This window comes from Crocuta crocuta, unplaced genomic scaffold (assembly GCF_008692635.1).
Source record: "Crocuta crocuta isolate KB4526 unplaced genomic scaffold, BGI_CrCroc_1.0 scaffold278, whole genome shotgun sequence".
Taxonomy (NCBI): domain Eukaryota; kingdom Metazoa; phylum Chordata; class Mammalia; order Carnivora; family Hyaenidae; genus Crocuta; species Crocuta crocuta.
In genome coordinates, this window is record NW_027532173.1 from 1,981,666 (window position 1) to 1,997,446 (window position 15,781).

The following is a 15,781-nucleotide window of genomic DNA, read 5'->3' on the forward strand; positions in this document are numbered from 1 at the left end:
CCGAAGTCCGACGCTTAACCGACTGAGCCACCCATGCGCCCCTATGTCACTCTAATCAGAGGATGAAAATACAGGCCACTCACCCTCCCTCGTCCCCACCCCGTCTGGATTTAAAAGATAGAATTTTTTAGCAGTAGTGAAAAAAGTCCATTTAGCATTTTGGGGGGGGGGGTGTGGGGAGGACACACACCACTTTATGCTGCGGATGATAAGTTCAAGGTCAGCAGTATTGAAATCATGAAATCATTTGCCACTGATTTAATTTCCTCACTTTGAGCTTTTCTTCTTATTTCAGTTGAAAGAAGAAAACAATGGCACATTGAATAAGGTCCAGAAATAATAAGTTTTACAGTTTTCTCCCCTAAAAATATGCTTGATCAAAAGCCACTTTGGGTATCAGAAGAAAACCTGTGGCTAATTTGGTTCAATTCCCTTTATTCTGTGTCCTGATTATACTATGTCACTTTGTATATTTTCTAAAAGTATTTGAGAAAATTTTCCTGATGACAATAACAAACTCCAAGTAAGTGATCTTAACCTATGGGGAAACTTCCATTGCCCTCTTGAATGGTCTCCGAGTGTGTTACTTGTGCCCTGCTGCCGTCTGAAGAAATCACAGCGGTGCCACCCCTCCATCAGCCACGGACAGATGCGGGACTCTTGCAGAAACAGATATGGGCCCCTCTTTTCCACCCTTTCTTCCGCTTTGGCTATATGTCTCGGTGGGGAAGGTAAATGGAAGAGAAAAGTTCGAAGCTAAGGTAGTTTCAAGATACAATCTCTTTGGGGCGCCTGGGTGGCTCAGTCGGTTGAGCGTCCGACTCCCACTCAGGTCATGATCTCACGGTTCGTGGGTTCGAGCCCCGCGTCGGGCTCTGTGCTCACAGCTCAGAGCCTGGGGCCTGCTTCTAGTTCTGTGTCTCCCCTTCTCTCTGACCCTCCCCTGCTCACGCTGTCTCTCTCTCTCTCTCTCTCTCTCTCTCAAAAATAAATAAAACATTTAAAAAAAAAAGATACAATGACTTCACAATTCCTCCAAACAAGCACGTCCCTGTGGGAACGCAGGCAAGGGCAGCGAGGGCCGGGCATAGAGAGTGGTGGGTAAGCCACCCGCCATGTGCGGGGCTGGGCTCTGGCGGAGCTGCCTGCAAAACACAAGGACACAGAGGCCGATCTTCTTAAACCCGGCGGGCTAAGCACCCGGCGCAAATTAGGTGAATACATAGGCCTGAACTAGCAAGTTCAGGTAGTGGCTAAGTTCGCATCATGCTTCCTGCTTGTCAAGTCCCAAGAAGCACTGTGTCCGTGCGAGGGAGCCCTAGACAAGGGGGGACTCCGTCTTCAAAGGACAGAACACAGTCACGTACCATGTGGACTAGGAAGGGGGGGCGGGGGAGAGAAGGGAAAGAAAAATTTCTAAGGCTATTTTTGAGCATCTGAAACATGTAATAAACTGCATGTTACAGGTATGCAGATGAGGGAGAGAGCGAGCAATATGAAAATCCACCACCCCGGAGAAGCGCCAGATCGTTCAGATTACGCGTTTACATTTCACACACGCTGTCCAGCATGCCTCATTAGAGGTATAACGCTCGTGCGGAACATTCTCCCTGAGGGCACATTCCAGAACCTTCCTCCTCTGCTGCTTGGCTTGAAAAGTGCTCTGCTGACACTCACGAAAATGGCAACTAGGAAGGTTTTCTTTCCCCTTCTTCGGGAATAAAACACTCATCCAGGGTTTATTTTTGTGATTTATAGCAGTGGAGGCCCCTGCCAGCTGCACGATCCACGGCTGCCTGCAGATACACTGATGATCCGCTTTACAGGTACAGTGGTTTTTCTGGCTTTCCCCGGGGCTCCTACGAGTCTGCACTGTTGTCAGGAGGGAGCCAAGCCAAGGGTGGGGAAGGCGGAACTGGTAACACTTGTCTTTCTTCTTTAAGGACATTTCAAAATCTAGGTATGAATCCATTTTTCCACAAAAATACTCCGTGTGGATTTTGGACATTCTCAATTATTTATTTGAGTTTGAAAGGTTAAATTTTAAAAAATTTAAGTTTTATTTATTTATCCTGAGAGATCGAGTGTGTGTCAGGGAGAAGCAGAGAGAGGGGGAGAGAGAGAAAGAGAGAGAGAAAGAGAAGATGCAATCAGGGGAGGAGCAGAGAGAGAGCAAGAGAGAGAATCCCAAGCAGGCTCCACGCTGTCAGCGCAGAGCTGGACACGGGGCCCGAACCCCTGAACCGTGAGATCATGACCTAAGCTGAAATCAGGAGTCGGATGCTCAACATACTGAGCCACCCAGGTGCCCATACAAGTCAAATTTCTAAGTAAAACTGCAATAAAAGAATGGTAAACTTATATCTGCCTAAAAATTAAATGGATATGATTTTGTCAATCTAAACTGATACTTTTTACTAAATTTTCTCTTTCATGTAATGAAAATACAGTGAGGACATCTGCTAGAAACACTTGACAGGAAAATCCAAGCGAATTGGGGAACTTCCAGGGGCCTGGAGACAGACAGGAACCGCGCCCCTAAGGCCGTCGCTGACCTTGGTCCCCGGGATGAGGGCATAGCATTGCTCACCACGAGAAGCAGAACCGTTAGGTTGGGCTGAGGCAACAACTCACAGTGTAAAACACATTTTTTAAAAAAGCAATTTTAAACTCCCTTTAGAGCCATGACTTATATGCACGACTTGATCAACGTCTGCTGAGTACATATTATTTTATTCTTTCCGATGGTATTTCATCAGTGCCATCAAGGGTAAGTTGCACCATTATGTCATGCATCCTTAAGGAAGAATAAAATGTTGCTAATTTGATGCAGCCCGATTTCACTGATTTAGAGGGGAAAAAGTCTTAGAATGGATGAAATATAGTAAGACTGAAGCCACCTACTTATTTCCAAATTCCAGGCCATGATGTTTCTGCGGAAGATTCCATTGCTTGGGGACAAAGAGCACTAACGCCCTGTGGCACATCACACCAGAGGAATCTTATTCCCCGGCCCTGATGTTTCTGTTCAGCTTAAACCAGGCTAAGTAAGTAATTCCAGGATCTGTCGTAGGTTGATAACATATGAGCAGCTCGCGTCCTCCTTAACCCACCGGAGAAGCTCCCAGCCGGTTACTGCACAGGCTCTGGGCCCTGTTCCCTTCCCCTGTCGCAGCCCCTCCTTGATACACGCAGCACGCACCGTTCACACACACGTGCACATTCTCACACGCACACACGGGGCTCAGCACAACTTCATGCTCCGGCCACAAACATCTCAGGAGTGGTGAGCACGCCTCATCTACACCACAAGTGAAGGAGTGAGTATGGAAACGCTTCGTGGAAGGCAGAGCAGTGACTCGTGCAAGCTCCCTTTCTTTACCTTACCTTAGCTGATATGCTCTCGTGTGATGCTGCTTCTCGAAAGGCCTGTTTTTGGCTTCCACGCTCCCCCTTCTGGTTCCACCTACTTCACATTCTTCTGCCTTTTAAGTGTAAGTGTCCCCTAGCATTCCATTCTTGACCCTTTTCTTCCTCTTGACTTCTTCAAAGTGACCTTCTCTTTTGGGACCTCAGTGAAGCCCAACAAGTCACTTGCCCAAGGCCAGACAGCAGTTGGTAGGAAAAGACCTCAGCTCTAATTGCTAGTCAATAAACATGTTCATTTATTACGTTCAGTTCTTTCTAGGCACTAGAGACACAAGATAAACAGGATATGGTCTTTGTGCTTAGGGGTAGGAAATCTAGCAGATCTCACACATGGCGTCTCGGGCCTTCCTGAAGTCAGTGTAGAAGCTGTGAGCCATCTCAGGGGCGCCAGGCGGTGCCGCTGCTCAAGCCTCCCACTCTCGATTTCAGTTCAGGTCACCATCTCACAGTTCATAGGATTGAGCCCCACGTCAGGCTCTGACCTAACAGCATGGCGCCTGCTTGGGATTCTGTGTCTCCCTCTCTCTCTGCCCCTCCCCCACCTGTTCTCCCTCCCCTGCTGCTCAAAATAAATAGACATAAAAAAGAAGCTCTGAGCTATCTCAAATGAAAATACATTTCAATATGTCAGACTAAACCGGACTATCCTCTGAGGCAAGGGTTCCTGACCAGTATGGCAGTATTATGGATTTTTTATGGATGTGCAACAAAATTCTGATCAGTGATTATATGAAATTCTGTTTTTTCAGGGGGAGCACCTATTATGTATAGCAGTGTGTGTGAGGCGGGATACTTGGTTAAGAAGGTGATATGACTAGGTTAAGAGAGTACGAAGATTTACCGTGGGTTAGGGGACCAGACGAGCAACAAACAAGAATGGTCGTTGTGGAAGATGACACAGGCAGCATGAGGTCCTTACTAAGTAGTAACTGTCTCGCTGCAGTTATTGCTGCTGTAGTTGACAGTATTTTACATCTTTAATCCTTTTTAACTTAAAGCTTCTGTCATGGACTTCCATTTAAATATGGCCAAAAAAGGGGCCCCTGAGTGGCTCAGTTGGCTGAGTGTCCGACTCTTGATTTCAGCTCATGTCGTGATCCCAGAGTTGTGGGACAGAACTGTGCATCATTGTGGGACTGAGCCCTGAGTCAGGCTCCAAGCTGAGTGTGGAGCCTGCTTGAGATTCTCTCTCTCTCTCCTCTCTCCCTCTCTCCCTCCCTTTCTGCCTCCCTCCCCCCCGCCAACCCCTTTGGCCCTCTGCCCTGCTCACACTCTCTCTCTCAAAAAAAATTAAATTAACAAATAAACATGCAAAAAAAAAACACCCCAAAAAATCCCACTGACACGAGAATAAAGAAATCAAAAAGGCATAAATCCAAAAGGCTAAGGGCCACAGAAGCATATGTGAGGTATCAGCAGATTTCTAGAGGCCAAAAAGGATGGACAGGTGGTAATTTCTTTAGCCTCACTGATTAAGTGAGCAGTGAGGGAAGTGCTCCAAAGGCAGTACAACTAAGAATACAGAATCGTGGTCACATTCAAGAGTTAATGGTGCCCAGGGCCTCTCAAAATGGTAGTGTAGGATGAAGTCAGCACAGGAGGCGTGGTGGGCATTTTTCACAGGGAATAGATAGATCTCCTTCCCCATTCTTGGAAAGCAAGGATAACCGCTCTCCATCCTGTCAGAAAAGGTGAGGTTTGCTCTTGAAGAGGTTGAGCTAGGGAGGCTCTGAACCTCTAGACACAAGAAAATGAGATTGAACGGCCATACTGAATACAAGGCGCTTAAATAAAAGTCTACATGATAAATGTGAGATTTATCCAGTCTTCTTCTTCCACTCAGCTCCCTGAACAGAGGCAGCAATAATGCTACTCCCCAGGCTACTGGGGATTTATCCCAGGAAATTACCCAGCTCACAGGTGGATCTCCCCCAGGGAAGCCCGTAACAGGACTGCTGTGATGCCATATGGCCAAGGAGCCCCACATGAAGCTTCCAGTCAGCGTTTTAGTGCCTCAGTCTTAAATGTGAATAGATGGCCAGGGATTATCAAAGAGTCAGGGAATTTTTCTAACTTAATTGGATTACAGAGACTCAAAGAAAGGTGAAAAAAGGGAGAATTTGGAAGAAACAATGCAGAGAAGAAAATAATCAATACATCATAGTTTTTTCATAGATATTAGATACTACACTCATGAAAGAGGCACATGAAACAATAAAAATTCACATTAAGAGAATAAGAAAAGGTTCTTGGCATTTTTTTTAAACAGAAATGGAAGTTGAGGAAATCTGAGAAGAAATTGACAAAAAAGATGAAAAATGGGAGAAAAAGATTCAGGATTCAAACAACAGAAATTCCAGAGAGAAATAAAGTGAAAAAGTATGTGAAAAAATTATTGAAGAACTGAGGAACCTGAGTCTCCAGATCAAAAGGGCCCACAGGACACCCCGCTCCTTAAGGAACAGAAGAGCCTCAGCAGAGCATACCAGTGTGCACTTTCACAACCTAAATGTATCCAGTGAGGGGATGAAAACAAACAGTTCACATACAAAGGGCTAAGAATCAGAGTGTGCAGTTTCTCAGAGGGTTCATGGAAGCAAGAATAAAAATTCTGAGGAAAAACTCTCCAACTCAGATTTCTATACCCAGCCAAAATATTAAGTATGAGGAGAGAATGGAGACAAGTTGGGACACACAAGCCTTCCATGTACCTCCCAAGCATGCATTTTTAGGAGTTTCTGAAGGAAACATTCTACCAAAATGAAGTGAGAGAATGAGAAAGACATTGGACCGAGGAATCAGATCCTATGTTTGAGAATGGGGAAAGGAATTCTCAGGATGATGGTGCATGGGGGCTTAACAAAGGANGGAGAGAATGAGAAAGACAATGGACAGAGGAATGGGGAAAGGAATTCTCAGGATGATGGTGCATGGGGGCTTAACAAAGGATGTCTCCATGAAAAAAATGAACTGACAGATTACTTGACAATTATATGAGAGATTACTTGATAGATACTTGTGTGATATTTTAAGGGATAGGTTTTACTTTGCTAAAAGCAGAAACTTAAATGTAAAGAAGGTGACATACACCAGATGGTGCTCTTAGATTCCTCAGGTCCAGTGCCCTTAAACTCTGTGAATTCATACAGAAAAGAAAGATGGGAGAGAGGGAGAGAGAAAGGAAGAAAAGAAAAAGAGAAACTAAGGCTTCAGGAGCCAGAGAGCTGCCTGCAACAAGTGGACAGATTCAAAAAGCCCATCTTCCTCCTAGAACAGTATCCGACTAGGCTATAAGTAGCACGTTGAGTGCTGGATGTGACCCGGATGAAGATGCACTGAAAACATTCAACAGGAGAGTCCCGGAGTTTGTGTTAACAAATGCTGGCAGGGTTCAGTGTGGGCGTCCCTGTCATCTAACCGCCTGTCCGAGTCACTTGTTAGTGATTCTGGATCCTCCTTTGGGGGCCAAAAGCAGAGAAGGCATAGATAGGACTTTTCTGAAGATTGCTTTGGAAATGCCAAGAACAGGCATATATTTAATACAACTTCTCAACTAGAGAACACATTCATATGAAAGCTACAGAATGGAAAAATCAAGATCAACACTATTCAGAGCTGCAATATACCCTACCAACATCATATTTATCTTTTTTTTTTTTAATGTTTTATTTATTTCTAGGAGAGAGAGAGAGAGACAGCGTGAGCAGGGGAGGGTCAGAGAGAGAGGGAGTCACAGACTGAAACAGGTTCCAGGCTCTGAGCTGGCAGTCAGCACAGAGCCCGACGCAGGGCTCGAACCCACGAACCGCGAGATCATGACCTAAGCGAAAGTCGGACGCTTAACCGACTAAGCCACCCAGGCGCCCCTCATATTTATTTCTTACAAAGAAATCAGTGGACACCAAAGTGGACCTAATTTGCTTTTCTTTTTAAAAACCTCCAAAGATAAAAACAGCTTAAAACCTAATTAATGAATACAAAATCTATTATTAAGAAAAAGATGCCCCAAATTATAGCTGTATTTTTCTAGAATGTAATAACGGTATTGTGAGTATATGTTTTTGAAGAGTCATTATATTTTACAGACACCTACATAAATACATACAAATGGCATGACATGTGTCTAAGATATGCTTCAAAATAAATGGGGTGGATAGACAGTAGGTTAGAAATCAAATGATACTGGTCATGGATTGATGATTATTGAATACTGGGATCCATTATACTATTCTGTCTACTTCTGCATATATGTGACATTTTCCAAATAAAAACTTACCAAAAAAAGAAAAAAAGTCACCATCAACAAAATTGAGAATCACTATAAGCATGTTAGGTATTTTTCCAGCCAAACAATGATGATTAATATCTGACTCTGTTCACATCAGAAGTTAGAGGTAAATCTATGACTCTTTAACAGCTTTGGGAGAGTACAACAAAAATGAATAGGAATTTGGCATCTAACCCATTTCCATGACTGACTTAGTTCTTGTAAGGACTTTACAGCCTCGACTCTAGAACTCCCATGGTGTTAGGCATAGCCATCATAAAATATTTACTTAGCTTGTTTGTTAGTGGTTAAAAACAGTGTATACCAGTGACATCTTATATTTGGTGAAATCTGGTAGATGGGCTTAGGAGAAAAAGTGGCAATTAAAATATGACACACTTTTATTAAAGTGTCATATTTATTAAAATATGACAATGTTTCCTAGTTTCATAAATGTTAAGGTGAAAAAAATGCCTCTTGGAATTTCCCCCCAAGCATCCGTTAAAAAAAAAAAATGTCTATTTGTGTGTGTGTGAGAGAGAGACAGAGTATGAGCAGGGGAGGGGCACAGAGGGAGGGACACACAGAATCGGAAGCAGCTCCAGGCTCTGAGCTGTCAGCACAGAGCCCGACGCGGGGCTTGAACTCAAAAACGATGAGATCATGAGCAACTGAGCCACCCAGGTGTCCCTCCCCCCCAAGCCTCCTTTCTTATCCCAACCCTCTGTCCCCACAAAATGGTACCTGCCCCCGTCTTGTCTGATAGTGGTGTCCCTACCTCCTCCGGCTTGTCCCATAGCACTGATTTGCAAATACCAGCTTCGTGTGCCTCTCCCGTCCAATGCCAAGCAACGTGCCTTGTTCCGGAGTACTCAGAAAATGAACACACGTTTCCTTTAGTGTTTTTCGGAGTGCATCAGGTTCAGCAGGCCCTAGTGGCCGACTGATGCTCCAGCATAAGCATGGACTTGCACCCTCTGACAGTCAGGGCTCATTATCACAAGAAACTGGCTCTGTCTATTTAAGCAGAAAAGGAACTTGTTCCGAAGGTAACCCATAGAATCTCCAGGAGGGTAGAGAACTAGGTTTAGAGGTTAGGTAGCCAAAAATATCTCTTAAAATGATGACACGGAGCTGGTCCGGTAAAGATACTTCTACTGCTGCCACTGTGTCCGGACTCTGGAGCAGACCCCCCTGGCCCCGGCGCTGGCCAAGGGGTGTTGCTGTCTGGATCAGCGGCCCCCAGGGCAGGGTCTGGGTCATGGGCCCAGGGTGCACAGATGATGTATCTGGCATTTGAGCTCCCATGGTGGGGAGTGGGCTCTGCCTCACGGTGTAGCAGAGCCCCTAGCATGAAAGGGGTTCAGAAGGCAGTGTTCAAAAGGAATGGAAAGCGTCTGCTCTCCACTATAAACCCCTACTTGAAAGCCAGAACACAGTGCAGAATGATGGCAGAGCACCAAGGGAACACAGGATCACCTTCCGTCCTTGTCTGAGTTGATTAGGTGTGCCGTGCAATTGTATTTTAGAGCCTGGACACATGCCGATTTTATGGCTATTCAAAATACGTATCTTTTTGAACTAAGAATTTCAATTCTGATCTTAGATAATGGTTTAAATTGTGGTTTAAATTTAACCCAGACGTGGTCACAGAATGGAGGCACTTAATTTAAGTGATGATTGATTAATTACCTAGGGACTAATCACTAAGTAGAAAGAATAAGGATATTCATTATAAATCAACAAAAAGATGTATAATCGTTACATATTACATAAATATTACTAGGCTGAATTAGACATTGGCAGATTCACGTACAAGTGTCTGCGAGCTCAGCGTAAACTGCATAATCAGATTTAAGAGGTGCTGCTGAGGTCATGTGAGCCAGTGTCCACCACGACAAAGGCAGTCCGTCTCACGACATCCCTGAAGGGGGGCTCACCGTGCATCATTTTGAGTGTAGTGTGTTATGTTGTATGTTTCTGATACAGACTCTATTCATCTGTGAATCTAACCAAAAATAGCATTGATTTCTTTTGTATTGTTGGTTAATACTCAAGTGAACTAAAACTATTTTTTAAAACCCAAACTGTTGTTAAACTAGGACTTCCACTCCATGTCCTTGGGCAACTGATTTTAGAACCTAAATGAAGCCAACATCTATTCTTCTGTTTTTTAAAAAATAATTTATTTGGGGCGCCTGGGTGGCTTAGTCGGTTAAGCGTCCGACTTNTAATTTATTTACTTTTAATTTACATCCAAGTTAGTTAAGCATATGGTGCAACAATGATTTCAGGAGTAGATTCCTTAATGCCCCTCACCCGTTTAGCCCATCGCCCTCCCCCCCGCCAACCCCTCCAGCAACCCTCTGTTTGCTCTCTGTGTTTAAGAGTCTCTTACAACATCTATTCTTCTTAAATAGTCTCCGTTTCAGCCCTTGCTGTGGGCTCAGGGATATGAGATTTAATAGTGATTGCCGTTCAGGGGCACCCGGGTGGCTCTGTCAGTAAAGCGTCCGACTTTGGCTCAGGTCATGATCTTGTGGTGTGTGAGTTCGAGTCCCACATGGGGCTCTGACAGCCTGGAGCCTGCTTTGGATTCTTTGTCCCTGTCTCTCTGCCCCTCCCCTGCTCACGCTCTGTCTCTCTTTCTCTTTCAAAAATAAATATTTAAAAAGTTTTTTAAAAATAGGGATTGTCATTCAGATGCACTAGTGCTCTGAGCTTTGCAACATCAGCAAACCTAATGTACAAATAGTCAAGTATACCTGAGTCATCCATAAACCTGTGCACCTGTCAGCCTCTGAGGCCAAGAGAATCCATGTTGGCTTCCACGCCTATGAACACTCTTTGGTTACAGCTGATCAATCCAGATATTAGGCCCCATCTTAGACCTCATTTCTGCATCTCCCCCACAAAGATTACTCCACACGCCATTTACAGAGATGTTCCAGAAGGATTGTGTAGATATAAAAATGCGATGGCCTAGCTCTACTTTAATAGTCTAGGTTATCTGCAGTTCAGAGGAGGAGTAGGAGAAATTTCTGATACAACACAGAACTCTTCAGTGAAGTGAAAACCGTGACCCAATGCTTTTTTGAGTCTTGATTTTCATATAATGGTTTTACTATTGGGCTACGTACACACATCGTACATGAGTCAATATGAAAGTCAAAATTCTGTGGTAGGCATTTTAATACAGGCTTTAAAAATTATGACTAGCGATGTGCATACTATGCGTTTTAATTAAAATAACTTTGATAAATGCTTACCATTTTTAGAGAATGTATGATTTAACTTATTAAATTAAAAAAATTATTTTCTAAGTTTTTGCTAACTAAAATGGATTCTAAGACCAAAGAAAATCTGATTAAAATTAAAGTATTCTACTGGAGGGGCACCTGGGTGGCTCAGTCTGCTAAGCGTCTGACTCTTGATTTAGGCTCAGGTCACGATCTCCCAGCTTGTGAGTTGGAGCCCTGCATCAGGCTCTGCGCTGACAGTTCAGAGCCGGCTTGGGATTCTCTCTCTGCTTCTGTCTCTACCCCTCTCCCTGCATACTCTCTCTCTTTCAAAATAAACAAACTTTTTTTAAGTGTTCTACTGGAATGTAGAATATTCAGAAAACCTAGCTTCTAAATTCTGAAGGGGAGAACATTCTTACTCTTCTTCTAAAGGAAAAAGGAAGAAATGTATTTGTATAGCAAACTCATTGCAGAGATGGATTCACGCTTAAAATATTTAAAATGCCAACTGGTGATGTAAAAAAAAAAATAGGAAACAGAGTTTATGATGTCACTGATATTTGCTAAGCCAAAGAAACAGCTGTGGGATAAATAAAGTATTAGTTTCATCATGAATGAAACCTTCAAGACACATGGAAGCTTTTCGCCATCTACTTGTGCAAGGCAAATAGGAGGGAGAGATCTAGCAGCCGAAGTGAGCTCTTATACCAAGCCTTCTAATTAACCAAGTCCTAATAACAGTAATTAAGATGGAAACAACATTTAAAAGCTATATAAAGACCTTTGAATTCTGCAGTTATTAGCTTGTTCGAGACTGATTTTTTAAAGGGGTTTAATGAGTCCTTCTTAAGCATTTACCACAATCATCTTGCTTTGTACCAAAAAAGCAAAAAATGAAACGCAGCAAATTGTGAATTATCTTGACAGTGTCTAAAACATCGGCGAGTACACAGACAATAGACAGATTGTCTAATTATCCTGAAAATGAAGTTATTTATCCCTGAGAACGGTAGAAACACTTAACATTTCTTTTACAGACATAAAGGATTGGAACTGGCATGATTTTCTTTTTTTAAATGTGCATATCTTCCACTTTACAGCACAGAAACGAGGTAAAATAAGACTTGCTTGTGGTCACCAGAAGTGCACTGGAAGGTCAAAAGCTGCTGGGATGCAAGAACACACTGTCTTCAGATTCTTTTAAATTCAGAGTATTTACCGAGGACTTAGACTGTGAACTGAGCACACAATCCCAGGTAAAGCTCTCTCGGGGTGACTGCACATAAGCTTGTCATTAGAGACCACGGCAGTAAGCCTTTCTTTAATAAGCCATATCCACGTGAAATCTTGCTGAAAATACAACCTAACTGCCTTGAAATTTTAGCAAGCTCAATATGTCCTAGGTCACTTTTTTTATAATCTCGTCGGCTGTCAGAATTATAAGGCAACATGAGGTGCCTGGGTGGCTCAGTCACTTGAGTGTCCGACTTCGGCTCAGGTCATGATCTCACGGTTTGTGAGTTTGAGCCCCGCGTCAGGCTCTGTGCTGACAGCTTCCGATTCTGTGTCTCCCTGTCTCTGCCCCTCCCCTGCTAACGCTGTCTCTTTGTCTGTCTCTGCCTCAGAAATACACATTAAAAATAAAAGAATTAAAAGGCAAGATGTGTTTGCCCCTCACTACAAAGAGGAACAGTACAAATACCTGAAATAAAATAAAAATTGAGTAATTTTTATGATATTTAAGAACTTATTATAAAATGTGAAGTGGAAGTGTAACCATATGGAGGAGAGTCAAGCAGAGGAGTTTCTTCTGAGACAGTCCCCCAGAAAACCAGATTTGCTGACAAGTGCAATCTAGAATGGCACTCCAGGGTCATTTCCTTGAGATTGGCAAGGTGGAACCTTTGAGATACAAGTAACCCTTCTCTGTGTGGCCTGTACTAGTTTGATCTTCAACTTCTCTGGAAACTTCCTGTGCTGATGATCAACAATGAAAGCACCCACTGGGTTTTCGAAGACACGAATGTTAAGTGGTTTGCTATTTTTTTTTGGAATTAATTGCATTTGGAATATTCTGAGTGGGTACTCTCTGGTACTACAAGCATCTGGTCATTTTCACATAGTGCTATTTCTGTAAAATCTACATTCTTTCCACATCAGAGTCTGCTTCCTTAAAGATAGCTGGACTACATCACACAGTGATGGCACATTAGTATCTTTTCCTGCTCGAGGCAATAGATTTGTTAAAACTAAAACATCTGCTAATGCTGTGTCAGGAATTTGTGCCAGAAGCAAGTGGATATTGAACAGCATCTCAAATATTACACTTTAAGATCTACGTGTATACAAAATACTATATAAATACTGTACTCCCGCATTACTCGATGATGACTTTTCACCCGAAGAAACCAGATGGTGGTGGAGCAGTGAAGGAGCACTTTGGGAACTAGTCAAAGGGCAGACCGACTGCTCTGTTAAATGCAGCAAGATGCATTCGCCCAGGTGCCGTCTAGGGATCCCTGCACTTGTCCCCACCGCCCCCTCCCGTCCCCAGCTCCCCAGCTGCTTAAAGTCTTTCTTTTAGAATCCCCTTCTCATCTCTTACTTTCCTCATTCTCAGCTGGCCACTCCGTCCTCCAGCTGAGGCCACCAGGTGAAGTCCTTCAACTTCCGGCTCCCCTCCACAAGGTGTAAGACCAGGGGTGTTTTTCCTCCCAGGATAAGGATAAGGTCTCACTCTCTGATCCAAGGCCGGACCTGTCCCAAGTGCTGGTCACCTCGCTCCCTGACGGGAGCCGCCCAGCAGAATTCCGTGTGGCTCCCGGGCTCCAGCACACACCTGCCTCGCAGGCCTCGGGTCTCGTGATGTAGATTCCCCCTCACACACACACGCTTCCCCCACTGTGTAGCTTTGGCACCACTCACTCGCGTCTCAAGCAGGGGGATGCAACAGATATGTGTTCAACTGAAGCTACTAACTTTTCAGCATGAGTTATTTTCAATAGCTTGAACCAGAACTTCGCTTGTCCCAGATTGTCTGCATAGCAGCATATGACACCTGCTCCATTTTTTTTTCAACCCATAAGTGACCCAAAAACGAGGAGTGAGAAATTTCCAGTGACTAAAGTTGCCAGATAAAATACAAGATGCTCCATCAAAACTGATTTTCAAGTAAACAATATATATATTAAGTATAAGTATGTCACATGGGGTATACTTACACGGGAAGTATAAGTAGTGCATGGGGCATACTTATACTAAAAACAATTATTCATTGTTTATCTGAAATTCACATTTAACTGGGCAGCCTGTATTTTTATTTGCTAAGTCTGACAACTCTACCAGTGACTCCTTAAAAATTCTCAGAGGACTCAAGGGAATGCTTTCGAGCACTTGGAGATTTGTGTCCCGACTCTGCACACTTCTCAGTTGGGCAGATTTCATGTCAGTTAATGCAACCGGGTTTCTTTCTGAACATCTCAGTAACACGCTTTAGCAAATGCTGTTCACTATGTAAAATTTTCATTTATTTTGCTAATTTATAGAATTTCTTTCTAATATCTATTAATGATATACATAGAGAGAATACCGTAGCGCTGCTCAAAATCTCTTACAAAGCTGATATTTACATTATCACTATGCCTGAGTCAAGTCCTGTCTACATGTGTTAATAATTCAGTTTTTTTTTTTTTTTATAATTTCGTATTTTCAGTTAAACCAGCAAAAGACAATACTGAAAATACCTAAGTCATTTTGGGGTTTCTGTTCTTCACTAATCAGGTGCAGTGAGACAGACTGTCCTCACTAAGGGCTGGGGAGCAGCGGCCGGGCGGGGGGAGGGGGAGCCTGTGATCTAACCGCAGTGTCTTTGTGGGAGAAGCCTTCCCCAGCTGGGCAGCACCGTAAGCCCAAGCCCTGAGGCTTCGCGTGAATGGGCTGGGAAGCGGACAGAGTTGCCTCTTTCAGCATCCTGTAAATCTTGGAGGCCTGAGATCTTGGTCAACAGAACTCCTAGCAGGTCGTTAAAAGACATACGTGCCTCTAAGGAAGGGAAAGGCAGGTGTCTTCTGCAAAGGAGTAAGTAGTGCCATTTTAGAGGACTAACGGCTGTGTGTGTTGACCCGAGGTGATGGCGCAATGGAAGTCACACGAACAGCCTGTTCCAGTCCTGGAAGTTTCCTCTGTGAATGTGTTCCTCTCTCAGGGCTCTTGACAGCGGCTGCTCCTAACTTAGGACATTCCCTCCCCGTGAAAGAAAGCATCAGGGAGGGACGAACAGCTCCCTAAGTGGAGGGACACGGAGTGTGCCGTCCTCCAAGGAGCGTCTAGACTGATCTCAGACTGAACTTGGAGGGAGAGAGAGACTGAGTCCGCCGAGGCCCCCGGCTGTCACAGGACGGGAGTGAACTGAGGCGTCTATCCCGACACAAGCTCAGCACCTGCTTTCCACCATATTGGCAGCTCTCGTTAGGGACGGTCGTCAGGCTGCCGGCACCGCGCGCACTGCGGGCGTGCAGAACAAAGCCTGGATGCCTGCCCAGACCCGCGCTCCCGGCGACACGCGCAGTTTACGGCCGCGTTCCAAGCGCGCCGGGGCGAGCGGCCCCATTCTCCTCGGTGGTGCGGGGAAAGGGATGGAACTGTTCGGAGACCCTGACGGCACGGGGCGGCCACCTGCCTGTGCAGAGCGGGGCAAGGCTCGGCGACACGTTCATGAAACTTGATCTGGAGCCGGCGCCCCTGCGAGGTCGCCCCTGAAATATTCATCAGGCGTGTTACCGGACCTCGGCTCGGGGGCGGGGCGGGAGCGGCCCCCACCCCCACCTGGGGAGGAGGCGCCCAC

The 15,781-nt window shown here is 44.5% G+C and overlaps 1 protein-coding gene across 6 annotated transcripts in view; it reads left to right on the plus strand.

Moving 5' to 3' along the window:
- The first annotated feature begins 1,739 nt into the window (after positions 1-1,739).
- The window catches only part of ALKBH8 (alkB homolog 8, tRNA methyltransferase), a 96,683-nt gene continuing 82,641 nt past the window's right edge, over positions 1,740-15,781 (plus strand). For 3 of the 6 annotated variants that reach the window (XM_077777428.1, XM_077777429.1, XM_077777430.1), the window contains exons 1-3: positions 1,755-1,826; positions 2,922-3,047; positions 12,039-12,194. The gene's annotated coding sequence lies outside the window, so the exon portion shown is untranslated. Of the gene's footprint in view, positions 1,827-2,450; positions 2,771-2,921; positions 3,048-12,038; positions 12,195-15,781 lie in introns of all 6 variants that reach the window. The other 3 variants (XM_077777432.1, XM_077777436.1, XM_077777431.1) reach the window with 2 other exon arrangements.